This window comes from Geotrypetes seraphini, chromosome 1 (assembly GCF_902459505.1).
Source record: "Geotrypetes seraphini chromosome 1, aGeoSer1.1, whole genome shotgun sequence".
In the NCBI taxonomy this organism is placed as follows: domain Eukaryota; kingdom Metazoa; phylum Chordata; class Amphibia; order Gymnophiona; family Dermophiidae; genus Geotrypetes; species Geotrypetes seraphini.
In genome coordinates, this window is record NC_047084.1 from 44,948,089 (window position 1) to 44,975,907 (window position 27,819).

Here is a 27,819-nt window from a genome sequence, read left to right on the forward strand (position 1 = left end):
TCATAAACAAATAGAAATAAACAAACCAAATAGATGAATACAATCAAAATGAATTAATGTGCATTTATTTTAACTTTAAAACAAAGTTACTACAATTACATTGTTGTCTTCAAAAACTCATACATCAAACTTCCAGACATATGAACCTGAACAGATCAGTTTTTAATCTCCTCTTCTGGAAACACATCAAATAAGTTTCCTTTCTAATCATAATTGGCAGATCATTCCATAACTGAGGACCTAGTACAGAGAAAATCTTATATGGTGTCATAGCTTTCCTAACCAAATGCACAGCTGATCTCACCAAGATTTCTGTATTGAATGCTTATCATGCTTCCTTCAACTCAGACAGTGCCAACATTAGAGGAGGGCAGCTGTCCTGGGCCCCACAGCTCCAGGGGGGCCCTTGGACCAGGCATCTCTTCCCTTTGTCAGGCTATCTCCATCCCTTCCACTCACCTTTGTGGACATTTTTCAAAACCAAAGTTTTCTCTCTCAGAAGCTCCCTGTCTGAAACTGGCTTTATCTGAAGGCAATGACATAGGCTGAACAGAAAATAAGAAATCACTGGAGGGAGGTATCCTGAGAGGAAGCATTAATCTGATAATGTTTAAAGCATGGGCATCTTTGGTAGGCAGAACTCTCCAAGCAAGTGTAGGAGAAATAACACCCATATGTGATGCCATATGTGAGGTTTTTATCTGCCATCATCTACTTTTACTATGCAATAATTTATTCCAAAGAAAGTATATTATTTTTGTTAGCTCCAGGGCTGGCCCAACCATTAGGCAAACTAGGTGGTCGCCTAGGGCAGCAACTTCTGAAGGCAGCAAAGAGCAAATGTAGTCAAAGTAAAATAACATTTTTTAACAGCCACGCAAAGAATCATCAGAGATTACCTGCAGGAAGAACAAGCAATTTTCAAATAGCCTATTTGTCCTTTAGTATTTATAGGTATGATATCCAAATATGCTTTTCATAGGGCTGTGGATTATTCATGTTAACTAATATGATCAACATGTTAAAATTTTCTGTAATCAAACATTTTGGACCCAATATTCAGCCATCACTAGTGTTAAACCCGGAAATCCAATGCTAAGCCATATATTCAGTATTTAACCAACTATGGGTTACTGCATAAAGATAGGACTGACTTATGTGGTTAAACTGACGGGTTAAGTTCTGAATATCAGCACTTAAGTAGCCAAGTGTTGACTCCACCCCAGAACATCCCCAAAATAGACAATTTTGTGTTTGTTGATAACTAGTTATTTTCAGCAGCACTAACTAGTTCAGTCTGATTGAAATGACTGGTTAGTGTGAATACATGGTTTTTACAGTGGCTGACGTCTTAATTTTTTAAAGATATATTTCTGACATATGATTTCTTTGTCATTGTAATCCCTCAATGGAAAAACTCTCTTGCACGCTGAAAACCAGTATAACTGCAGATAGCCTAATTACCGTATTTTCTCGCATATAACGCATGCGTTATACGTGTTTTTTACGTACCACGCATACCCTTGCATGTTATACGCATGAGCGCGTTGTACAAAATTTTTTTTACATAGTTTCCCCCCCCTGACGTCCGATTCACCCCCCCCCCCGCAGGACCGCTCGCACCCCCACCCCGAAGGACCGCTCGCACGCACCCGCACCTCTACCCCGAAGGACCGCTCGCACGCACTCCCACCCGCACCCGCACCCCCACCCTGAAGGACTGCTCGCACCCCCACAGCCTCCCGACCCCCCCCCATCAAGTAGAAGCTCCTACCGGTATACTGCTGCTTCCTCTTGGCGGTCCCAACACCCGACACGATCGGGGCAAGAGGGAGCTCAAGCCCTCTTGCCCCAGCCAACCGCGGCACCCCCGACACGATCGGGGCAAGAGGAAGCTCAAGCACTCTTGCCTCCCCGACTCCCCGACACGATCGTGGCAAAAGGGAGCCCAAGCCCTCTTGCCCCGCCGACTCCCCAACTCCCCGATAATATCGGGCCAGGAGGGAGCCCAAGTCCTCCTGGCCCTGACGACCCCCCCCTTAGTTGTTCGGGCCAGGAGGGAGCCCAAACCCTCCTGGCCACGGCGACCCCCTACCCCCACCCCGCACTACATTACGGGCAGGAGGGATCCTATGGCCCTCCTGCCCTCGACGCAAACCCCTCTCCCCCCAACGACCGCCCCCCCAAGAACCTCTGACCGCCCCCCCAGCCGACCCGCAACCCCCCTGGCCGACCCCCATGACACCCCCACCCCCCTTCCCCGTACCTTTGTGTAGTTGGCCGGACAGACAGGAGTCAAACTCGCCTGTCCGGCAGGCAGCCAACGATGGAATGAGGCCGGATTGGCCCATCCGTCCCAAAGCTCCGCCTACTGGTGGGGCCTAAGGCGCCTGGGCCAATCAGACTAGGCCCGGGAGCCTTAGGTCCCACCTGGGGGCGGGGCCTGAGGCACATGGGAGTTGGCGGGGCAAGAGGGCTTGGGCTCCCTTTTGCCCCGATCGTGTCGGGGAGTCGGGGGGGCAAGAGGGCTTGAGCTCCCTCTTGCCCCGATCGTGTCGGGGAGTCGGGACCGCCAAGAGGAAGCAGCAGGACATCGGTAGGAGCTTCTACATGATGGGGGGAGGTCAGGAGGCTGTAGGGGTGCAAGCAGTCCTTCAGGATGGGGGTGCGGGTGCGGTTGGGAGTGCGTGCGAGCGGTCCTTCGGGGTGGGGGTGCGGGTGTGTGCGAGCGGTCCTTCGGGGTGGGGGTGCGAGCGGTCCTGCGGGGGGGGGGGGGTGAATCGGACATCGAGGGGGTGGGCATCAGGCTTTCAGGGTGGGGACAGGACTTCAAGGGGGAGAGGAGAGTCGGTGCGGGCGAAAGGAGAGTCAGGGTGGCCAGAGGAGAGTCGGGGCGGGCAAAAAGAGAGTCGGGCAGCATGCGCGGTATACGGGTGTTCGCGGTATATAAAAATTTCTGTACATAAATTTGTGTTTTTCGCGTGCTATACCCGTGTGCGCGTTTTACACGGGTGCGCGTTATCTACGTGAAAATACGGTAATGGGGAATGCAGGATGTGTGTTTGTTATCAGGGCCTCAGGGGAACTGAATCTTAGAAGAGAGAGATCACAAGATTAGACTTGAAGAATGGTATAATAAAACAAGCATGTTTATCCTTCCCTTTTCTTATAAATCCTTTTCTTATAAATCTTTCTTTGTCTTTATCAAGCTGATATTCTTTCATAGCTACAATCAATAATTACCTAAAGCTACCAGTTTCTGGATTAAGGTCTCTTCCTCCCTCCCACTTCTTTTTCTACTTTCTTTCATTCTGATATTTTTTTTTCCTGATAAGACACTGCACACAGGGTTCACTGGAAGTGCAGGGGTAGGGTTACCAGATTTTGAGTCCAAATATCCCTGACACATGGCCACTTCTCATTCCATCCCCAGCCACACCTTGTTCCGCCCCCGTTTTGCCTCTAGTCCCGCCCTGTTCTGCCTGTAACCCCACCCCATTCTGCCAATAGCCGCATTCCCAGCAAGTCTCTTCTTTTAATCCCTGACCTCCGGGCCGCATCCAAGGGTCTCAGAGTATGAACGGAGAAGTGTTCCAGCGCTAAACACGATGGAACAATGGACCTCAGAGTTCAAATTGAAGCTCAATCCGGATAAAACTAAACTCTTTATAGCCTCGCCACACGCACATAAAACGACAAAATCACTACACATAAACAATCTCAACTACCCCATTCAACCAACGATGAAGATCCTAGGAGTAGTACTAGACCAAGGTCTAACCATGAAAGACCATATAGACTCCCTAATCAAAAGAGAGTTTTTCACTCTCTGGAAACTTAGGTCCATCAAGGCGTACTTCCACACTTCAGCTTTCAGAATTCTAGTACAATCCCTAATACTAAGCCATCTGGATTACTGCAACATCACCCATCTGACAATCACCCAGAAGCAAATGCATAGACTACAACTGATACAAAATACAGCAGTCAGGATGATTTTCGGGCTGAAGAAGTCCGACCACATAACCCCTTCCTACAAACTCCTACACTGGCTGCCGATGGGGGCACGCAACAAGTTCAAGCTAGGATGTCTCTGCTTCAAGGTATTAAATGGACTAGCCCCCAAATACATTACAGACCTCTTCTCATTCCCAACCAACAGACATGAAAGAAAAACACACCTGAAATTTGTCTCCCCTCCGGCCAGAGGGTGCAAATATAAGAAATACCATCAACAACTGCTATCGTACCAAGCAGCCACATGGGGTAAAGAATTAGAAAAACTAATTGCACACACAAACAACTATGGAGAATTTAGGAAACACCTAAAAACCTACCTGTTCTTAAAATATCTAGATAACGAACCAGGACAGCAACCCTTGTAACACCATCACAAACCTGATCTTGTAAACTGCTAACCCTAACCCCTAATCACCAACTACGATCACTCCATTCAATTCATGGAATATTTCTACTTCTCTGTAAGCAGCATGGCACTTCTTGGCCTTGCAGCCCACAAACTGTTGTTACTACTATTAATGTTGATACTATCAAATGTACACAGCAATACTCCTTAATTCGTTGTATGTACAGCTTCTATTTATTGTATTTACAGTTTCCCTTTATTGTTAACCGCCTAGAAGTCGCAAGATTGTTGGCGGTATATAAGAATAAAGTTATTATTATTATTATTATTATAAGTGTGACTTCCTCCATGCATGCTTAGAGCTCCTGGAATAGTGTTAGGGGAATGCAACTAGGGCAATTACCCCTGGTCAGAGAGAGCCCTAAGCCAGCTGGAAGCTAAAGCAGCACAGCCAGGACTTACAGTCCCCAGTTATGCCTAACACCAGCTCTAGCAGAATACATATTTCAAATCTAATATATTCTAATCATAAAATACAAAATAATTTTTTTTCTAACTTTTGTTGTCTGGTCATCTTATTTTTCACATCATATTGGTCTCACGGCTCTGGTTTCTGTTTCCATCTGTCTACTCTTAACTCACTTACCAGGGTCTCCTAACCATTTGACATTTTTTCTTTCTCCATGCTCACCATTCATCTTCCATCTCTGTGTATGTTTTTTCCCTTCTCTTTCTCCAATACTTCCCTTTCTAGTATTTCCTCTGTGCCCATCTCCTTGCCTTCATCATCTCACCATTCTATGATCCCCTCCTCCTGTGTATAGTATCACTCTTCTATATCCCTATGCCCTGCCTGTCCAGCATCTTCCTTTTACGTTCTTATTCTCCCCATGTCTAGCCATCTTCTGTGTCCATATACCCTCCATGTCTACCATTAACCCTCTGTTTCCATATACCACCCCCATGCAGATGCAGCATTCCCCTTTTTGTCCCTGTTCTTATGCTCCCATTCATGCCCACCAACTTCCCTCTTTTCGTATATTGTAGCGGAGCCGGTACCTGTGGTTTCACGCTAGTCCGGCCACGCTCACATATGCGCTGCTCCGACGTGCCTCCCTAGCCGGAGGGAGGTCCTGCTGGATAATATGCACTGTCTTGTCAGCAAATCAAAAAAAAAACAAAAAGAAAAGTCACTTCCTTAATCCTTAAATTTCCCCTTTATTAGGTGGTATGATTAAGGTGCATTCTCCAATAGAGTGACACACTCACAGTCTTATAACACAATCCTTTATGTCAGAAAACTCAGGCTAGGGTAGCCCAAAACAAAAGAGGCCAACCTGGACCTTTAGTCAGGTAAGTAATCACCAAAACAAATCTTCAATCGAAAAGAAAAAACATTCACCAGTTCTCTTTTGTGGCACACAAAGTCCATAAGCACAGCGGTGCTCAAAAGAACCAATGCACAAGCCTTAAACTTGTTCTGGCTTGTTTCCCAGCCAGATCAACAGGAGCTGCTGGGGGAGGGGAAGGAAGACAGCGAATCCACTAATTAACTAATCTGATTTTCAGACTTGCCACTAATGGCCCCACTAACCCAACCTGATGTACAGTGGATTCTCCCCTTCTGCCTTCCCTCAAGACTTTCACCATTTGACAGCCCCAGCCAGGCTTAACTGTAGCTGAGACCATTACACTTGCAAACACAAAAAGGAAAAACGTTTTTTTTTTTCTTCTTCCTGCTTCTCCCAAGCAGGACAGGTACAGCCAGCACAAGTCCCTCAAGGGCATACAGGAATCAAACACCCTTTTCCCACACAGTGCAAACTCAAACCCAGGAGGATTATAAACTTTACAACTCCCAGCCCTGCCACTTAGCTGATTTCCATTTGCACATCTTCAGGCAGACTGAAAGTTTCTCCAAACTCCATAGCTTCCTCACTGGGTAACTGGTTGGCCAAAGGGTCAGTGTCAGGCTCCTGCATTTGAGACTCAGGAACACCTTCAACAGGAGAGACCCTTTCCAGGGCTGGCCCCGGATAGACTGCCTTCCTCCTTCTCAGAGCAGTCTCTAAAGTACACAGGGGAATCTGACCTGCCCTTTGAGGGGGTGGAGCTTTCTGCCGATTTCCCCTAGCTGTCTTTGGGAGCCTAATCATTCCCTTCAGCTGGGAGAAGCCAGGGGGAGGGAGATCTCTCTGGGGCTGTTGTAAGCTGTTCTCAACCTCCTCCTCTCCTCCCTGGAGCTCAGCCCCGACTGAATTAAAGGGCAAGCTAGGTTTTTCCTTAGGCTTGGTCACAATCCTATCCCCATGGTTGGCCCTCTGAATCCCTGGGACAGGTTTAATTAGCTCCTGCCCTGGTGCAAGATGCACTTTAGGGATAGGATTGTGACAATATCTCCATGTGTCCAGCTTCTCTCCTCTCTTACTCCCTTACACCAATGTCTCTCACATTCTCTCTTTCCTCTCACCTTCTGCTATGTTCAATATGTCACTCACTCTTCCTTCATCCCCCTTGGTTCAGCTTTTCTCTTTCCCTTTCCTTCTCTTTCTTCCTCCCTGCAGGTCCTGCACCTCTCCCCTTTCCCTCTAGCCCCCTTCCCATGGGTCTACCACATCTATCCTCTCCCTTCAGCGCACAGGTATAGATTTTGCATCTCTCCCTTCCCTCCAGCTGCACTCCAGAGCACTGGTCTTTGACCTAGGGGCCGCCACATGAGTGGACTGCTGGGCACGATGGACCACTGGTCTGACCCAGCAGCGGCAATTCTTATCTTCCACCCCACTCATCGCATGGGCCCAGCACCTGTTTCCCTTCCCCCCCAATCCCCAGACTAGACCAGCAACTGTCTCCTTTCCCTTCAGCTCCAGCCGGTCCATGTCCAGCAGCCCAAGAAACTTTCTCCCCCCTTCACACCCCTCGCACCTTCCCTCCTGATGGTGGACAGCAAAATTTTTTTCATATTTTCATTCATAAAAGGCAACAGATGAATCACAATTAACATGTATTGAAGTTATACAAAGATGACCACAGAAGATTTAGATGTGAGTAGTTTTTTTGAGATTTGCAATTATATTGTACATCACTTTCATGCATCAGCCAGCAGATGTAGACTCCCATCATGTTCTCATTATATTGTCTTTAGTAGTGACGTTCAAAGTCAAGTATATCCTGGTGGAAGCGCTCACCTTGCTCCTCTGACTATGCTCTCATTCTCTCTTTGAATGCCTCAAGATGAGCATCCAAAACATGGACTTTGAGAGACATCCTACAGCCCATTTTACTGTAATTCCCCTGAGCCACTGCAACAAAGCTTTCCCAAGCCACTTTCTCCTTCCTAGTTAGCTTCTTGGGAAATTCTTTGCACTACAGAATCTTCTTTAACTGTGGTCTGATGAAGACACTAGCTTTGATCTTTACCTCAGACAGATTAGTGAAGCTGTCTTGAAGATACTTGAAGGCTGCCGACTCCTTATCTAGAGCTCTGACAAATTGTTTCATTAGGCTCAATATGATGTGCAGTGTGACATCAGCACCTTCCGGGGGTCCACCAGTGGTTTCCATTTGATATTGTTTCCCCCACAGAGAACTCGGTCTGCTGTGGCCAGTCCCACCTTTAGCAGTGCACCTTTGTGTCCCTGCTGTCCCAAAGGCAGAGATATCAGAGAAAATTGGTAAAATCACCTTGGAGATCCATTAGGCTTGCCACAATTTTGAAGTCTCTGATGACTTCTCATCATACTTCAAGGTGCCTAGTAAGGTCTTGATGCTGTTGTAATCCTCTTTGAGGTGCACTAAGTGAGCCAGTGGAAGAGACGGGTATTTGTATCTGTTATGGAGCAGCACAGCTTTGATGCTTCTTGATGAGCTGTCAATGAAGAGATGCCAATCTTTCAGGTTACAGGCAATTCTAATTGCCTCAAACAGACTTATCACATTGTGGCAGAAACAGAGTCCATCTTGATGGGTGAAGAAGGTGGAAAAAGCTTGGTGACACTTCTGTGACTTGCACACTTTCATCCAACAAGTTCCGCTGCTTAAGCCTAGATGTCAAAAGCTCAGCATTGGACTTGGTGAGACCATGATCTCTGATCAAGTCATTGAAGTCTTTTGGTTTGGATAGTATGAGTTTCTTTCATCAGCTACACCACTGATATTGTACACTGGATCTACATCTGCCTCACTCTCTGACTTGCTGCTCTCTTCTGAAGATAGTTGCTCTTTCTCTAAGGGAGTGGGTATGGGGAGCTCATGACAATGGAATATCCGGATATATGACTGCAGATGCATGCTTGTCAGTTCGATATTCGGAAGGGTCCGCCATGCAGAAGTAGCAGTTGCTTGAGTGGTCAGTGGGTTTCTGCCAAATTCTTGGGAAAGCAAACTTAATGGCTCTGTTTTCCCCTCTATACCATCCTGTAGATGAACAAAATTTATTTCACCTATAACTAATGGGGCTCATAATCAAAAAAATAAAGACGTCCAAAAACCGTCATAAGTTGACATTTGGATGTCCGAATCACTGGGGTGTGTTATGGGTGGGCTTTGGACAGGTTAGACTTGGATGTCTCGTGGTGATAATCAAACCTTTCCCAGGATGTCTGAGTTGGAACTTAGCCATTTAGAAACATCTAAGTGTCATAAAGGTACCCAAACTTACCAGATAACCACTGGAGCACAATTCTATATATAGTGGGAGCCTTTATAAAATCACACTACATGCTATTCTGATTGATGCCAATTTTTTTTTTTTTTTTTCACTATATATAGAATCTGGTTCTAACTGCAGTTAAAGTACAGTTTGAATTACTGTATAGAGGCCATTGGACTCCAATTAGGGATTTTAAAATAGAATTCCTGACTAAACTCTATGCAAAAAAATGCAAGAATAGTTGGGTACCATTAAACAATGCTTCTAAGACTGTGAGTTCATCCAGTAGTTTTGGGCCTACGTGGAGAAATTCATGGCTAACAGGTAAGGCCCTTACTTACTCTTTGAAAGGATATTTTTATTCCTAGTCTTCATTTAGAAAGGGCAAAGAGCAAGTTGGAAGTACATTTTATTCTTTTGTGAGTAAAAAGAAGCATTCTTATCAAGTAATTAGAAGATAGAGCTCTGTCTTTTAAACATGTGGGTCCTTCAAATGAAGCAACTAATGCATTTGGATAGAATGCCAATATACATATCTATAGAAAAGAAACAAGTTAATTTCCTGTTCAAGCAGAGATTTTTTATTCAGACCCCAGCAGATACAGATAGAATCTCCCTAGAAGCTACCAGAAGAAATAATAATTTGAAATTAATCCAGACATGGTGGGAATGACTAATTTTTTTTTTTTTTCAAATGATCTGTCATGTTTCCAAAGTAATATTGCCATTATTTCAGTCAGAACAAAAGTTAACTATAGAGATTTAGATTTAGAGATTTGTTGCTTTTGGTTTAGGCCATTTAAAAAAAGAACAAAATCAAAGCCAAAGGCACACTTCAGGGCGTTTGTGTTCCTAAAATGCATTAGGCAGTTAAGAAATGAATTAGCACCTGGTAATCTCTTAAGGCTGGATTTACTAAATGGTGCCATTGTCAACGGCCACCTTAAAAGTAGCCACCGATCACATGTCAATCACGCGACAGCACTGTTTAATGAATTACGCCTCTGGCAAAGATAGGCGCTGGAAATGTAGGCTAGGGTTTACAAGACCTACATTTCCGGTGCCTATCTTTGATGTGAATTAGGCCTAATGCTACTTCCAGCATTAGTCACACCTACAGTGGTATTAGGCACGATTCTGGCACTTTCTTTTAAGTGCCAGTAGGCGCCTTGAATTTTTTTTCAAGTAGCGATTTAAATGGCATTTTTTCACTTAGGCACCTACCGATGCCTAAGTTAAGGCACCATTTAGAGAATCCGAACCTTAGTGCCTCTTGCAACTATGCCACAAAAGGCCCCTTCCCCATATAACCATCCCATAAACTTACACAACTCCCCACAGATGCAATATATACAAACACATGCACATCATGCACAATAGAAATGCAGACATAAGCATCACACACACATGGATTGAAAATAATTCCCTAGCTGTGATGTGCTGCTTTTTAAGTTATTCAAATATATATATGGGGGTCGATATTTAAAGTGATTTAACCAGTCAGGAAAGGCTCTTGGGCAGTTAAATCGCTTGTGTGGGCTTATTTGCTGATATTTAGTGGCTTTTAACTAGTTAGTGCTACTGAATATCAGCACTAAACACTAAGGGGAAAATTCTGTAAAGGACATCTAACTTTAAGCATCCATCGACTTAGGCGTCCAAATAAAGTGGATAATAAGCCCAATTAATGATTTTAACAAGCATTAATTGGAACACTGGACGCAGTTCTCAAAATAGACGTCCACAATTTTGTGGATGTCTATGAGAAAAAGTCACGCCTACCAGGATGAGCGTGGGCGTGGCTTCAAAATAGACATCCATTTACAGAATCACATGTTGCTTAACATGCTAACATGTCTACCTAACGCCTAAAATGTAGGCATTGCAAAAACAGGTCTACTTTTGAGTATGAGCTGGGCACTAGGTAGATGCGAGTTAGGTGGACGTCACTTAGGTGTCACTTAGGCATGCCGGAGATATCCACATATAGATGAATAGGGCTTTATTTTTGGGGCAAAAGAGGACTCCAGTTTGCTATAAAGGTCAACATATGTTTAATAATGCATTACTTAAGCAAAATACATTAAAAATATATATATATATATTGCATACTAGATGGCACAATGTTACTAAAAAAATAATAGGAACCCCTGCCTAAATGAAAGCTCCTGTAGCTCAGTGGTTAAAGGCACTTCTTCCATCTTCCACAGGTCATGGGTTTTAATTCCCCCTCCCCCGCCCAATACCTTAACAGTTTCTTTTTGGTCTCATAAGAGAGTAAGGATTGTGGATTTTGCCATTTACATTTGTATTTTGCCCTTTCCTGCGTCCAGAGGGAAACTTATTTTTATCTTGAGATGGCTATGATCTCCTAAGGTACCATCTCACATGGCATAAACCTCTGCCTAAAAGAAATCTCCTGTGGCTCAGTAGTTAAAAATTATTCCATCTTCCACAGGTCATGGGTTCTAATCCCCCTCCCCTGGTACCTTGACAGCTTTTATTTGGTCTCATAAGCAGGACAGGATTAATTCATCGAGGGCCCCTAGGCACACAAGTACACTAGGCCCCCTGCCCCGCCCCGCCCCACCCCACCATGCGCCCAGGCAGAAACAGGAAGCTGCGTCAGAGGGAAGCTTTGGGCAAGCAGCATCGCTTGCAAAATTACAGTTCCCATTACCTTTCTTACCTGCGTTGCTTACTTGTCTTACTTTCCGTCGATGGGGGGGCCATGTTGCCGATCGGGGGGGGGGGGCTGCATTAACAATCGGGGTGGGGGTGCCTGCATTGCCAATCGATGCTGGAGGGGCCCATCGCCATTTGGAAAAAAAAATGTTGATGCCCTCCTTCATCGGGCCCCCCCTGACCATTTCGGGCCCTAGGCACGTGCCTACTTGGCCTACTGGTTAATCCTGCCCTGCTCATTAGAGAATATGGATTGTGGACTTTGCCATGTACATTTGTTCTATCTCATTTCCAGGATGCAGAGGGAAACTTATTTTTTCATGAGATGGCTATGATCTCCAAGGGTTCCTTTTACTAAGGTGCACTAGTGTTTTTAGTGCGCTAACCATGCGTTAAATGAAAAATACTAACGCAAGCTCTATGGAGGCATTAGCGTTTAGCACGTGCGGTATTGTAGCGCATGCTAAAACCGCTAGCACACCTTAGTAAAAGGAGCCCTAAGTTATTATCTCACAATGCAGGAACCCCTACCTAAAAGAAATCTCCTGTGGCCCAGTAGTTAAGGGCACTTCCTCCATCTTCCCAAAGTGGTGGGTTCAAATCAATAGTTTGGTTAGGAACCCCAACACATATTCCTATTATTTCTTTGTGACTTTCTGCCATCTAGATGTATATTGATAATGTCACAATGATGTCAAAATTGTGCATCAGACATGTCCACTTGCTCTGAACCACATCCATTGTGACTAGGGATTCTCTTCTTATTTTCTTAGCCTTTTGGGAATGAGGATTAGTATGCAATATATATATATATTTTTTTTTCATGTGCTTTGCTTAAGTAATGCATTATTAAATATAAAAAATAGAAGCCCTATTCACCTGTATGCAGATGCCTCAAGCATGCCTAAGTGATTTAGGAGTGATCATTAGCGACGATATGAAGGCTGCCAATCAAGTAGAGAAGGCTTCGTCCAAGGCAAGACAAATGATGGGCTGTATCCGTAGGGGTTTTGTCAGCAGAAAACCTGAAGTCATAATGCCACTGTACAGATCCATGATGAGACCTCATCTCGAGTATTGTGTTCAATTCTGGAGACCACACTACCGAAAAGATGTGTTGAGAATTGAGTCGGTTCAGCGAATGGCTACCAGGATGGTTTTGGGGCTCAGGGAACTCACGTATGAAGAAAGGTTAAAAAAACTGCGGATGTACTCACTGGAGGAGCGAAGAGAGAGAGGGGACATGATTGAGACCTTTAAGTATATTACTGGGCGTATAGAGGTGAAAGATGATATCTTCAGTCTTACAGGGCCCTTGGTAACCAGAGGACACTCGCTGAAAATCAGGGGAGGGAAATTTCAGGGTGATGCTAGGAAGTACTTCTTCACTGAAAGGGTGGTAGATCATTGGAACGAGCTGCCTCAGCGGGTGATTGAGGCCAGCAGCGTGTTAGATTTCAAGAGAAAATGGGATATTCATGTGGGATCTCTAGGAGAGTAAGAATCAGGGAGTGGGTCATTGGTATGGGCAGACTCGATGGGCTATGGCCCTTTTCTGCCGTCAATTTCTATGTTTCTATGCCTAAGTCACATCCACCTAACTGAAGCCTATCTAGTGCCCAACTCACGCTCAATAATAGACCTGCTTTTGCAAGCAGTCCTTTTACTAAAAAAATAGAGGATTTAGTATGCAATATATATATTTTGTTTTTTTCATGTACTTTGAGGAACATAGAGGCCATAAGAGGAATTGGACAAGTGTTGAAGATACATGTTTGATATTTATCCTAGAGAAATGACTGTTTCTAAATCAAGAGGTTATAAACTTGGCTTTGGAATTAATATGAAGTTTACTACCTGAGTATGTATGGTGCAATGCTTAGAGCTACAACCTTAGCACGTTGTTGGTTTGAATCCCCCTCTTCTCCTTGTGACAGTAGCAAAATAATAATAAAAAATAAGGATTAAAAGATAAATAAAATATAATAGTAGTGCCAATATTTCACTGCATACAATTTTAATGAAAAGCAGCAATAAAATCGTCATTCTATTGATCTCATAATAATGAGACGTGATAATGTTACAGACTATGTGATGCCTAAAAGGCGATTCTGTAAAGGACGTCTAATTATATAGATGTGTCTAGACTTGCTGAGCGCAATTCTCTATAGTACGTCTATGCATTATAGAATCGCGTTCAGCATTTTCCTACTGGACATCTAAATGATGCCTAATTTTCAGACATCTTTGTACAGAATTTAGCCTATTTAATACCTGAAGAAAAACTAGTAAAACATAGAGAGGGACTTGACCTTTTCAAAGCACCGTTTGTACAAGAATGTTTGTCTGATTTAAAAAAACAGAAATTTATGGTTTATAGAAGAAAAAAGAAGATTGTGTTGTAGGAAAGGTTTAAAAAAAAAATAATCTTTATTAATTTTCCAATCTTACAACAGTGCTTGAAATTAATACAGAAATAATTTAGTAAACAACACTTGTATCTTTCCATCAATACTTGAAAAAACATTTTCTCCCTCCCTCCCACCCATTTCCACAAACTCAAGAAAAACATATAATACATACATTCCTTTCTTAAAACCTTCTCAATATAGTATCTTAAATATCTAATATATCCCCCTCCCTCCCATCCCCCACCCTGGATGTGTAAGTTATACCTATTAGTATATTACTAAACCATTCAATTATTATTATTATTATTATTAAAATTAGTTAACGGACTCCCACATTAGCTGAAATGTCTTAGTGTCACCCTTTTGGTCAGAAATCATTTTCTCCATCCTATAACCATACATAATGAGTGCCACCAAAAAGTAAAGTTCAAACGATCAAAATTTTTCTAATTTTTTGTGATCATTTGAATGGTTATCCCAATCATAATACTCAACAGTCTATTTTTATGCCTATCAATTGGAGGCTTAGTAGATAATAAAGTTCCACAAATTACCGTATCATAGGATAACAGAACCATAGTCTCCATAATCAGATTAATATGTCCCCAAATAGATCTCCAGAAGTTGAGTATCAAAGGACAATAGAATAGTAAATGATCCAGTGTCCCTATATCAAGATGACAGTGCCAGCATCTATTAGACTTAGAACAATCCAACTTTTGTAAATGAACAGAGGTCCAAAAACGTCTATGTAACAAAAAAACCCAACATGTTTGTCTCATAGATACTGATGCTGTACATCTCATCCTCCAAGTCCAAATACGTGGCCATTGAGACGCAGAAATCTGCTGTTTAATCTCAATGTTCCAAATATCCTGAAGGTTCATTTTTGGTTTCTTATTCATATAGCCAGATATTAATTTATACCACTGGGCGGCCTGATGCCATAGGGAATCCGTCTGGAAGCACAGGACCGGCAAGCTATATTGAGTTTTTAAATTACGCCAATCAGGAAACCCCTTCTGAATGGCCTGCTTCAACTGCAATCACTTATAAATTTGAGACTTTGAGATACTGAATGATTGTTGCAGTTGTGAAAAATCAAGCATTCTCCCATTTGATAAAATATCATATAGTGTACGTATACCTGCCTACATCCAATGCTTCCAGAAGATCTTAGAATCGCCAATTTGAATCTTGGAGTTTAGCCATATAGATTGACACATGGATTTTTCTACTGGGATATCTGTTAAGTTGTTAATAAATTTCAAGGTTTTCCAGGTGTCAAATAAAATACTGTTGTCCTTAACATATCTGGACAACTTGATACTCAACGCATGAAACAACCGTAATGGGGACATGAGCTGACATTCTAAATAAAGCCAGTCAGGAAGATGTTCCATGAGCTCACGGAGGATCCAATACACACCCTGACGCAGTATATAGGCCTGATGGTACCTATAAAAGTTTGGGAAATTTACCCCACCCGCTGAAATTGGTTTTTGTAAAGATACTAAAGCAATACGAGCAGTTTTACCCAGCCAAATAAATTTGGTGAGAATACTATTCAATTTCTTATAAAAGAACCCCTGAAAATAAACTGGCAACATACCCATTTGATAGCTAACCACAGGCAAAATCATCATTTTAACCGTTTGGACTCTCCCCCACCATGACAGATGTAATGGGTTCCATTGTTCACACATTTCTGAGACCTTTAGCAATAAGGATTTTTCATTTACTCTCATTGTGTCTTCCAATGTTTTTTGAATCCAAATACCTAATTTTTTTTTTTAATGTTTAAAATTTTTATTGGTTTTTCAAGCATAAAGAAACAACCATATATCCACATACAAATTTCAACAATAAAGCTGAGAACCACAAACAGTACCATGGCACAAAAATAAGCAAAACAACAATATTCCTAACAAACAACTCTACAATACCCCCTCCCCCCAGACAGCAGAGGTAAATCCTACCAATCCCTCCCCCAACCCAACCAACATCCTAGACAAGAGACAACCTAAATATTTTATACCCTCTTCCTTCCAGAGAAAAGGGAATGAGTCACATAATCCGTTTGGACAATGTACATTTAGCGGTAGAACCTCAGATTTACTCCAATTTATTTTATATCCAGAAAATGTTCCAAATCTGTCAATGAAATCTAGTAAATGCGGTATGGTAGATTCAGGATTCCTCAAATGAAACAAAATATCATCCGCATAAGCAGAGACCTTATATTCCCAACCTGCTTAAGGAATACCCTGTATTTCCTCTACCTGTTGAATAGCCAATAACAAGGGTTCCAGTACAATATAAAAAAGCAAAGGGGATAATGGACACCCTTGTCTAATTCCCCTCTCCAGACAAAAATGTTTTAAAAAGTATTATTAATATATAATCTGGCAGAAGGGGAAGCTATACAAGGTTTGAATCATTTGTATAAATCCAGAACCAATACCAAACCAATCCATTGCTTTATACATAAAGATTCACTCCACATGATCAAAGGCCTTCTCTGCATCCAAAGATACAGAGAAGGCCTGATCCTCAATGGCTTATGTTAAATTTAACATAGGTAAGCCAGTCTTGTGTTGTTTGAAGAATGTCTTTGAGCAACGAAACCCGTTTGATGCATACCAATAATATAAAGGAGAGCCTTGGCCAAGCGTAAAGCCAATAACTAGCCAGAGGTTTTCCATCTACATTAATCAAAGAAATAGCCTGTAATTTGAAACCAACATGGGATCTTTATTTGGCTTTGGTAAAACAATAGTTAAAGATTCTGCCATAGTACCTGAAATGCAACCTTTATTTAGTTGAATCTGATATAAATTTAAAGATGAGGTAATAATGTAATTTGGAATGATTTGTAAAACTCTACAGTGAACCCATCACCACCTGGAGCAGATCCAATTCTAAGGGACTTCAACGCTGCCTGAAGCTCTTTCAGCTATATAGGTGCTTCAAGATTTCCTTTTATATGCTCAGGAATTTTTGGCCTCTTAATTAACTTTAAAAATTCTAAACCTTCAAGTTCTTCAGGGCCGTTAGCACAGAGAAGCCGTTAGCGCAGAGCAGTAGCTAGCGCTGCTTTGTAAAAGAGGCTGTAAGCCTGCTAAGCAAATTTCCTGAATCAAATACATTGCATAAAACAGGCAACATACAAATTTTTCCCTCTAAGATCTAACATAGTTACAATGATTACATAATAATGAAATTGACATAGAATTATTCTAGCACCAAGGCCCTACAATCAATTACCTCTAAACAATTCATAAAATTAGATTACCCTATCTAAATTAAGAATATATCATCTACATTTGATTATTAATAACCTAACCTATAAATTTCTACCTAGAGGGGTAAAGTTTTTAAAACCAAATAGAATAGCTTAATTCATCTTCCCCTTATTAAGTTCAATAATATATTAAAATATTAAATTATAAATTTAAACCAGAATTCATAACTTCAATAATGGGATATGATAGTCCATTGAACATATATAGACACGTGGAGGGGCATAATCAAAAAAAGCGTCAAGTCCCCATTTGGCCTAAGTCCTTAAACATTCAACGCAGAAGCAGGGAAAGTGTCCATAACCAAAACAAACGTCCTTGTTTTGATTATGGCCTTCCTCTGCCTAAATGCCCAATCTCCACTACGTCTACAAGTACACCTACATGACTTCTACACTTTTTAGCCATAATGAAACAAAAAAACGCCTAAGCCCCAAACAGCCAGTCCTTCGCCTAAAAGCTGGATTCTGTAACCGGTGTCTGTCAAAAACAACACCGGTTACAGAATCACCCCCCCCCCCCCCACAAACATCCAGGCAGGAGGGTGCCCAAGCCCTCATGCCATGTCGAACCGCGACCCCCCCTCCCGACAACATCAGGGCAAGAGGGAGCTCAAGCCCTCTTGCCCCGCCGATTAACATCGGGCCAGGAGAGAGCCCAAGCTCTCCTGGCCCCAGCGACACCCCCCCCTGTGACTGGCTTAGGCCAGGAGGGAGCCCAAGCCCTCCTGGCCCAGGCGACTCCCCTACCCCCACCCCGCACTACATTACGGGCGGGAGGAATCCCAGACCCTCCTGCCCTTGATGCAACCCTCCCTTCTCCCCAACGACCGCCCATCCAGAATCCCCGATCGTCCCCCACAGCTGACCCGTGACCCCCCCGGCCAACCCCACGACCAACCCCTATCCCCCCTTCCCCATACCTTTTTTCAAGTTGGCCGGACAGACGGGTGCCAAACCCGCCTGTCCGGCAGGCAGCCAATGGCAGAATGAGGCCGGATTGGCCCAGCCGTCCCAAAGCCCTGCCCACAGGTGGGGCCTAAGGCGCCTGGGCCAATCAGAATAGGCCCGGGAGCCTTAGGCCCCACCTGTGGGTGGGGCCTGAGGCACATGCGCCCAATCTCCTGCCGTGATGGTTGCGGTGGATAGGTTGCCGTGCCGCTGAACTGATGGCGCCAACGGCCATCAGCTCAGTGGCCCCTTTTTCAGCACTTAGACCTGGTTTGATTACGTCTAAGTCAAAAAGGTCTAAGTGCCGACTAGGCAACCTGTAAATGTTTTGCTTATACCTGTTGTACGCCTAGGTGTAAGTCGGCCCACCTCCCGCCCACTGCCCGCCCTTTCCCCTCCTCTAAACACACCTCTTTTCTCTCTATGTGTCTAGAGGCAGGGGAAAGGCCTAAGCTGTTTTTAGATATGTCTAAAAACCAGCTTTGGTTATGGGTACTTGGACGATCAGGCTTTTTGATCATCCAAGTAGCCATTTAGGACACTTTTTAGACTTTTTTAAAATTATTATTACCCCCATACGTATTAGTATGAGCACATAAATAAAATCCTATACTGACATATTAAGTACTATTATGATACATGGAGCTTAGGCCCCTTGCATAGACACCGCTTTTACTCAACTTTACAACTTTGAGGAATTCAGACTGCCATTATCTATCCTTCCAACTGAGAGGAAAACAGACTCATTAAGGGCTCATTTTACTAAGCTGCGATAGCATTTTTAGCACGTGCAGAATTTTAGCATACACTAAACCCACGCTACGTGGCTAGAACTAACGCCAGCTCAATGCTGGTGTTAGCGTCTAGCGTGCATGGCAATTCTGCATGTGCTAAGTGCGTGCTAAAACCGCTATCACAACTTAGTAAAAGGAGCCCTAAATATCATCCTATCATTCTCACATTTTCCTTGACACACAATTTCCGGAATTTTACGCCTTCATTATCCAGATATTATCTTCATTATGTCTTTTTAAAAGAAAATAAGATAAAATAAATTATAGATCTTCTACATCATTCAACCCTTTTCCTTTCTGGGGGGTGCTAGAGGGCGCAATAAGAAATAGTAGCGTAGTCCTTGTGCTCCGGTCAGTGATCAATCAATCGAAAATTCATCAGTGTTTTTCTCAACGGAAAAAATTTTGCTTTAGATACTTATCTTTCTAAATCCTAATGGCTGCTTCCAAAGGTGGGCAAATGCAACAAACCCGAGCCCACATCCCCCCAAAAGACGATGGAAGACAAAGTGGACCCCGATTCCATACAGACCCTCCTAACAGAGAAACGGGCCATGAGAGATACTATCAACGAAATGAAAGAAGACACCTCTGAAATCTGAAGCGAGTTAGCTTCTTTAAAACAGGAACTGAGTCAATTGTCTAACCGTATGGATGGGGTAGAGGCTGAGCAAGCTGCTTCTCAAGCCGTCATCAAGTCTCTCCAGACTCAATCTAAGAAAGTGGCCCAACTAGAAAAGGACCTCGAAGATTTTAACCTCCACTCGAGACGTAACAACTTACGAATCCTTGGGGTCCCGGAGGGCAAGGAAGGAGTGGATGTATGGAAAAGCTTATCCCCAAAATCCTGAACTTACAATTCACATGCGAATTTGAACTGGAGTGGGTCCAAAGAGTACCAGCGTTCAGACCAGCTAATTCAAGATATCCCAGAGCCATCATAGTTCGTTTCCTTCGCTACACACAATTGACAGAGGTGATGCAAAAAGCGAAGCTTAAGGCTCCAATCAAGCTGGACACCCACACTATATTATTTATGCCAGACCTCAGCAAAAATGCGGCTCAACGGCAAAAACAACTATTTGCCTTTCGGCCTAAACTCCAAGAGATTAAAGCGCAATTTGGTATGTTTTACCCGGCCACGATGAGGATCACTTTCAACAATCAGACCTGGAATTTCATAGATCCTAAGCTACTTTAGGACTACCTAGAAGAGCTACAGCCAACAAGCATTGACAGGGTTTAATCTTCCAAGCACCACCCGGCTGGGCTGCTGAGAGGTTCACAGCGTTCCTGTTACACGAAATAGTATGGCGGCCATAACTCTGGAGCCACGTGGAGTCCAAGCTTCTCCCTCCGCCATTCTCGTCCAGCCAATAGTTGACAATATTCAGTTCCTTTTTATACTCACTTGATAAGTTCTAGCTGTACTGATCTATTTGTTCTGTAACCAGTACTGTGGTCCGACCGGGACTCCACAGCACCACCAGTGGTTACAAGAACAAATAACACTAGCATGTGACCCGGTCTGGAGTCACCCTGCAGGCCTGAACTGACACCAATCAGAACACAAAATCAAAATCCTCCCAAAAAGGGTGTAAATGAAAATGCTTCACTTTTATTCCTTTCAAAGCATAAAAGTCAGGGTATTATGAGTCAAAACGAAGCAGGTAGGTAGACAATAAAACTTCAATAAGTCCAAACTCAAAAGAGAGAGAAACAAACAGTTCAAAAAAAAAAAAACAAATGAAGTCTCAACTGCTTTCTTCTTATTTTCCTCAATTTCTCATACCCTGAGTATTGGCTCACCTCAGAGCTTAATGCAGCCTGCTCCCAAACAGGTTGTTCAGTTCATCAACAACAATAGGGTTCGGGGCACTGGATACCCTATACACAATGTTCAAAAATAAAGCCTCTGGCAGCCATTCATTATACTGCCAGGCAAAGGAGAGTACCTCAGGTTTGCTTTAATTTAGCTATTACATAGCCTACAAAATTCCCTCCCAGGTAACTGCAAACCTCTCCCTACTGACACTTCCAGCTTCATAAAAGGAGGAAAAAAAAGAAGTCCCAAAAGATTCAGCTCAAGCAAACAGTTTCTTCAAACAAACAGAGCTCAAAACACACTCACAGTGTTAGGATTAGTGCTTGCAGCTGGTGCAAAAACCAACCTCCATTGCTTCTTCACAAGGGCTCATTTCTTCTGGCAGGTTGTCCAGTTCCATCGGGAGTTTTAGCTCTGACACTGCTTCATCCAGAATGTCTCCAGCCTCCTGCACCTCCATAGGTGAGGCTGGATTGCTCCTGTTTGGCCCAAGGAGATTCTCAGGGAGAAAAGGTTTCAACCTTTTCCCTAGCCTGCCTGCCTGCTTGTTCCCCACTGCTGGCTTTTGTATTCAAGGGCCACGCCCTAACCTAGCTGACTCATCAGGGAACAAGTTAGCTCTTGGGCTCCTCCTGTGGTGACCTGAATACTGCTTGTCTAGGAGGTTCTTGGTGATTTCAGGCTCCCCCTGGTGGTCAGCCTGGAAATCATCCAGATCCACACTGGGACAGCCTTTATACACTCCCTTCCTGGGTTTACTATGTGTCTTGGCTTTGGTCTTAGCTGGAACCTTGGCAGGCACGATGCTTGGTTGGTTACAGTTCGTAATATCTCAGCACTCTCTCTGAATGCTGTTCGTTCTTGTTGTTTGACCAGCACCATCGTTGCAGTGCTATGACCTAGGATTCTGCTTTATTTAGTGCAATCAATACATGTAGCTGTTAACAAACCATTAACTATGCTTATCTAATAGTGTAGGCAAATCCGACTCAAACTCCCGTTACTATCATGCACTTTATTATTAGTTTTTTTTTTAACCTATGACACAGGAATTAATTTCTTCTATGATTGTTCTTTCCCCCTAGCTTAGAACTTGAATGCAGCTTTAAATTAACACCTTTTTTTATGTCTTGCTATGAATTGTTATATGAATTGTTATTTCTAGTTTGCGCTCACTAATTTTTACTTTCCAAGACCAACAATTTATATATGTTATACCTTTACTCCCATATTTACTGACTGCTTGTTTAATTTTATCGCACTGGATGCAGTTTTATGGCATAATTATTTTATTGTTATTAACTGTTCTCTTTCATCTTCGCTACGTCGTAGACTGATCAATTCATCACATGTATCCCCTAGCGTACTATTATCAACATTACATTTCTAACATGATTTATAGCGTCCATTAGTAACATTCCTTCTTCCACATTATTTGATGGTTTGACAACTTTTGAGTTAGTGGATTTTTGGTGTGCCTCTATTATTTATTAACTATCTCCAATCGCTTTCCCGTTTAACAATCTGCTCAAATTAAATCCATGTTGCACCCAGCTTCTGCTTATCAATTTCACACATTATTATTAGATCTATTTGTGGCAAAATGTGCACTGCACCGTCATTCGCATTAATAGTGCGCAGGTCGCAGCTTCATGAAGTGATGATAATATTTAACTAACTGTCCTCAATCACTTATACTGTTTCGCTGTCTGCTTAAATCAATTATTTGTCTCATACAGTGCACGCTCTCCGTTTTGGTATTCTAATGTGGCTGCTAGTGGTGTTATGTAATGTAATGCACCTTTTTTTTTATTTGATGGAGTGATTGATTAATTTTTGTGCACTGGAAGCAGTTTTATGAAGAGATCGCACTATTTTATTAACTGTCTTCATCCATCTCTGTTGTTTAACAGCCTGCTCAAATCAACTCCGTATCTTACTCAGTGCATGCTTATCAATTCTGCATTCTATTGAATTTACCGGCAGCCCTATGTAATTAACTCAATGCTACACAATTTTAAATGTTGGTCGCAATTTTATGCTTTGTCTGTATTAATCTACTTTATTCATGGAGTAATTTGAACCCAGTGGTGCACAATCATCATTAATTAATTTCACTGTTTTGGAAGTGTGATACTTTCACTTACGTATCATATGCATTTTAGTATAAGTACAGCTATGCAAATGGTTACTTAAGTGCATTATCTTTATAGTGGATGAATAACTTTATCTGAATGCCTACCTTCTCTTTAATTTTTATTTGTAGTACAAGCTGTGGATCTCTCCAAATTTGAGTATAATTAAGTTTATCTGTTAGGATGGCTTATGCCATCTTACACCCACTTTGTTCCTTGGATATTTGGACTATTTGGACACCATTCTTGGTCATACACATGCAATTGTCACATTACATAGGCAGCACTCATAATATGCGTCTTTCCAAATGCAGCTGTCTTGTTATTTAGATGTTCCTATAGTTCACATCTTGTTGTTCTTATGTATTATGTCATCTTGTTCTAGAGGGATTTATACCATATTTTGCACATGTTTTGCTCATCTGTTTGCACACTGATTCTGATGATGAAAGATATTTAATTATACATTGCCGGCCATATGACTATGCTACCCTTATGCACTCTCTACCCATGGGGGTTCTCTGTTCACTGTCTTTGTTAAGACTGAACAGTGTACAGGTACATCTATATGTTGTATTACATTTGTTGGGTATTGTTTGTTACTTCTTGTTCCTTTGTGCTCATGTTGAGGTTCTAACATTATCCACTATCACATATGTATGCTACTCCAAACATTATAGATGGTGAAAATATTGTCTTTAAATGTCAAGGGGTTTAATAATCCTATCAAATGCAAGAAGATTCTGGAATATATCTCTAAGAAATCCCCTGACATAGTTTGTTTTCAGGAAACCTACTTAAATATGGTGGGATCGGCCAAACTAAAGACAAAGTGGTCCTTGCCAGTTACTGTTTCTCCTGCAATGCAAAAGAAAAACGGCACAGACGTTCTAATCAGAAAATGTGATAACATTCAACTGATATCTCAAACAACAGATTCAGAAGGTTGTTGGATCAAAATCAATATTCTCATTAATCAGATGGAGCTGTCTCTGGTTAATATTTACGCCCCTAATCAGGACAAACCAGAGTTCTTCAATGGCCTATTGGCTTCTATACTAGAAGACAAAGCGAAAGCCTACATCTTAGTTGGTGATTTTAACCTAATATTAGATCCAGTCATAGACAGAAAATCGACTGTACAATACAAACCTATTCATGCATGGAAAAGTTAGATAATATGATCATGCAATTAAAATTGGTAGATGTCTGGAGACTTATGCATAAGAAACATAGAAACATAGAAACTGATGGCAGAAAAGGGCCAAGGCCCATCTAGTCTGCCCATACCAATGTCCCACCCCCTAACTCCCTCCCCGAAGAGATCCCACATGCCAATCCCATTTTTTCTTAAAATCTGACACGCTGCTGGCCTCAATCACCTCCAGTGGAAGACTATTCCAATGATCAACCACTCTTTCAGTGAAGAAATATTTTCTGGTGTCACCATGAAATTTCCCACCCCTGAGTTTCAACGGATGCCCTCTTGTTGCCATGGGATCTTTTAGAAAAAATATATTTTCCTCCACCTGGATACGGCCCATGACATATTTGAACGTCTCGATCATGTCCCCCCTCTCTCTGCGTTCCTCGAGTGAATATAGATGCAACTTATCCAGCCGTTCCCCATACGGGAGATCCTTGAGTCCTGAGACCATCCGGGTGGCCATTCTCTGAACCGACTCAACTCTTCGCACATCTTTGTGGTAATGTGGCCTCCAGAATTGTACACAGTATTCCAGATGGGGTCTCACCATGGATCTGTACAAAGGCATTATGACCTCGGGTTTACGGCTGACGAAGCTCCTACGGATACAACCCATGATTTGTCTAGCTTTGGATGAAGCTTTCTCCACTTGATTGGCAGACTTCATGTCTTCACTAATGATCACCCCCAAGTCTCGTTCTGCTATAGTCCTTGCTAGGGTCTCACCATTCAGGGTGTAAGGCGTGCATGGATTTTTGCTGCCAAGGTGCATGACCTTGCATTTCTTGGCATTGAAACTTAGTTGCCAGGTCCTTGACCAATGCTCCAGTAGGAGCAGATCATGAGTCATACTGTCAGATATTGAGCCTTTGTCAGGCACTGTGCTTTTGTCTGTTGTGCTCTCGCCCACTATGTTGCATAGTTTGGCATCATCGGCGAATAACGTAATTTTACCTCAAAGACCCTTAGCCAAGTCACTTACGAAGATGTTGAATAGGATCAGGCCCAAGACTGAGCCCTGCGGCACTCCGCTGATCACCTCCATTGTTTCTGAGGGGGTGCCATTTACTACCACCCTTTGAAGTCTACCTCTAAGCCAGTCCTTAACCCATGCAGTTAATGTGTCGCCTAATCCCATCGAACTCATCTTGTTCAATAACCTGCGGTGTGGGACGCTATCAAATGCTTTGCTGAAGTCCAAGAACACGATGTCTAGGGATTCCCCCATGTCCAGCTTTCTTGTTACCCAGTCAAAGAAGCTGATCAGATTGGATTGGCAGGACCTTCCCTTTGTAAATTCGTGTTGACGGGGATCTCGTAGATACTCCTCGGACAGGATCGTGTCCAATTGACGTTTGATTAGAGTTTCCATTAGTTTGCTCACTATCGATGTTAGACTCACCAGTCTGTAGTTCGCAGCCTCCGCCTTGCATCCCTTTTTGTGGAGCGGGATGACGTTAGCCATTTTCCAGTCCAATGGGACTCTTCCGTTACTTAGGGAAAGATTGAAGAGTGCGGATAACGGTTTTGCCAGGACATCGCCCAACTCCCTGAGCACCCTGGGGTGTAGTTTGTCTGGTCCCATAGCTTTGTTCACTTTGAGTCTTGATAGCTCATAGTAGACACTGCTGGGCATAAACAAGAAATTTCGAAATGGGTCTTCCATGCTTTCCCTTGTCTGCAGCTGATGGCCGGATCACAATGTCTCGCAAGTGAAGACTGAGCAGAAGTATTCATTTAAGATTTTGGCTTTATCGGAGTCCAATTCTACATAGTTCCCGTCAGGTTTCTTAAGGCGTACTATCCCACCTGTGTTTCTGTTTCTATCACTAATATACCTGAAGAAGGATTTATCGCCCTTTTTGATGTTCTTCGTTAGATTCTCTTCCATTTGAAATTTGGCCTCTCTGACTGCTGTTTTGACCGCTTTTGACTTGGCCAGATAGTCTTCCCTAGATTCCTACTTACCTGATTGTTTGTAGGAGATGAATGCTCTTTTCTTCTTTTTTATGAGGTCTGAGATCTCTGCAGAGAACCATTGTGGTTTATTGTTTCTGCGCCGTTTACTAACTGATTTTATATAACGGTTGGTTGCTTCGTGTATGGTTGTTTTCAGAGTTGACCACATTACCTCTACATTGTCTGTTTCTACTTGGTTTTGCAGCGCCTGATGGACGAAGTCTCCCATGCTTTCGAAGTTTGTGCCCTTAAAGTTGAGGACCTTGGTTAGTGTGGTTGATTTAGTGAAACCTTTCCTGAGGTTGAACCATACCATGTTGTGGTCACTGGAGGCCAACGTGTCTCCTACCGAGACTTCCTTGACGCTTTCTCCATTGGTAAGTATCAGGTCCAGTATCGCCTGATCCCTAATGGGCTCCAGTACCATTTGCCTAAGTCTTGCTCCCTTTATAGAGTTTAGTAGCCATCTGCTGCTGCCGGTTGCAGAGGTAAGATTGTTCCAATTCACATTAGGCATATTGAAGTCTCCTAATAATACTGTGTCCCCACGAAGAGTGATATTCTCTATGTCTTCGATTAATTCAATATCTAGGTCATCCTGTTGTCTTGGAGGTCTGTATATTACGCCAAGATACAGGCATTTGTCCTTCCCCCTGGCCAAATTCACCCAGAGGGATTCCCCGGTGTACCTGATATCCGCAATTCTTGTAACTTTAATGTCTTCTTTAGTATAAAGAGCTACTCCTCCTCCCATTTTGCCCTCTCTATCCCGACGGAGTAAGTTGTAACCCGGTATGACCATGTCCCATCCATGGGAGTCCGTGAGCCAGGTCTCGGATATCGCCACTACATCTAGGTCAGCGTTCCTTATTTCTGTCTCTAATTCTAGAATCTTGTTGCTCAAACTGTGGGCATTGACGTACATAGCCCTCCATACCCTATGTTTGTTATGTCCTTGTCTAAATATTCCTGCCTGAGCTAACTTGCCCCCTTCAGTACCGTTTGCAAGGTGTGTACCCTCCCTAGAACCAAAATTACAATGTGTACATACCCTAGACTCAGAAATGTGTGTACTCACCTCAGACCTAGAGTTGCAATGAGTACTTACCCCAGACTTGGGAATGCAATGAGTACTTACCCCAGACTTGGAAATGCAATGTGTACTTACCTCAGACTCAGAAATGGATTGGCAGCTTACCTCGCCAGGTTGGTTGTTTGTGCCAGTACCCTCCCCCAACTTACCTAGTTTAAAGCCCTATGTAGTAGGTGGGCTAGTCGGTGTCCAAAGACATGCTTACCTCTTCTGGTCAGGTGTAGTCCATCCGGTCGTTGTAGTCCTTGCAATGCCTCTCCATGGTTCAGGAACCCGAAGTTCATCTCCTTGCACCATCCGTGCAGCCAGTCATTTGTTCTCTGGATATGATCTTCCCTGGCTCTTCCCTTGCCCCTCACCGGGAGGATTGAGGAGAAGACCACCTGCGCATCCATCCTCCTCAGCTTCTCACCCAGGGCTCCAAAGTCTCTTTATACTCTG

The 27,819-nt window shown here is 43.0% G+C and overlaps 1 protein-coding gene across 1 annotated transcript in view; it reads right to left on the reverse strand.

Annotated features, from left to right (window-relative positions):
- LOC117352634 overlaps window positions 1-6,326 on the reverse strand; it is a 43,399-nt gene extending 37,073 nt beyond the window's left edge. The window contains exon 1 of the mRNA XM_033929208.1: window positions 5,426-6,326. The gene's annotated coding sequence lies outside the window, so the exon portion shown is untranslated. The remainder of the gene's footprint in view (window positions 1-5,425) is intronic.
- Between the last annotated feature and the right edge of the window lie 21,493 nt (window positions 6,327-27,819).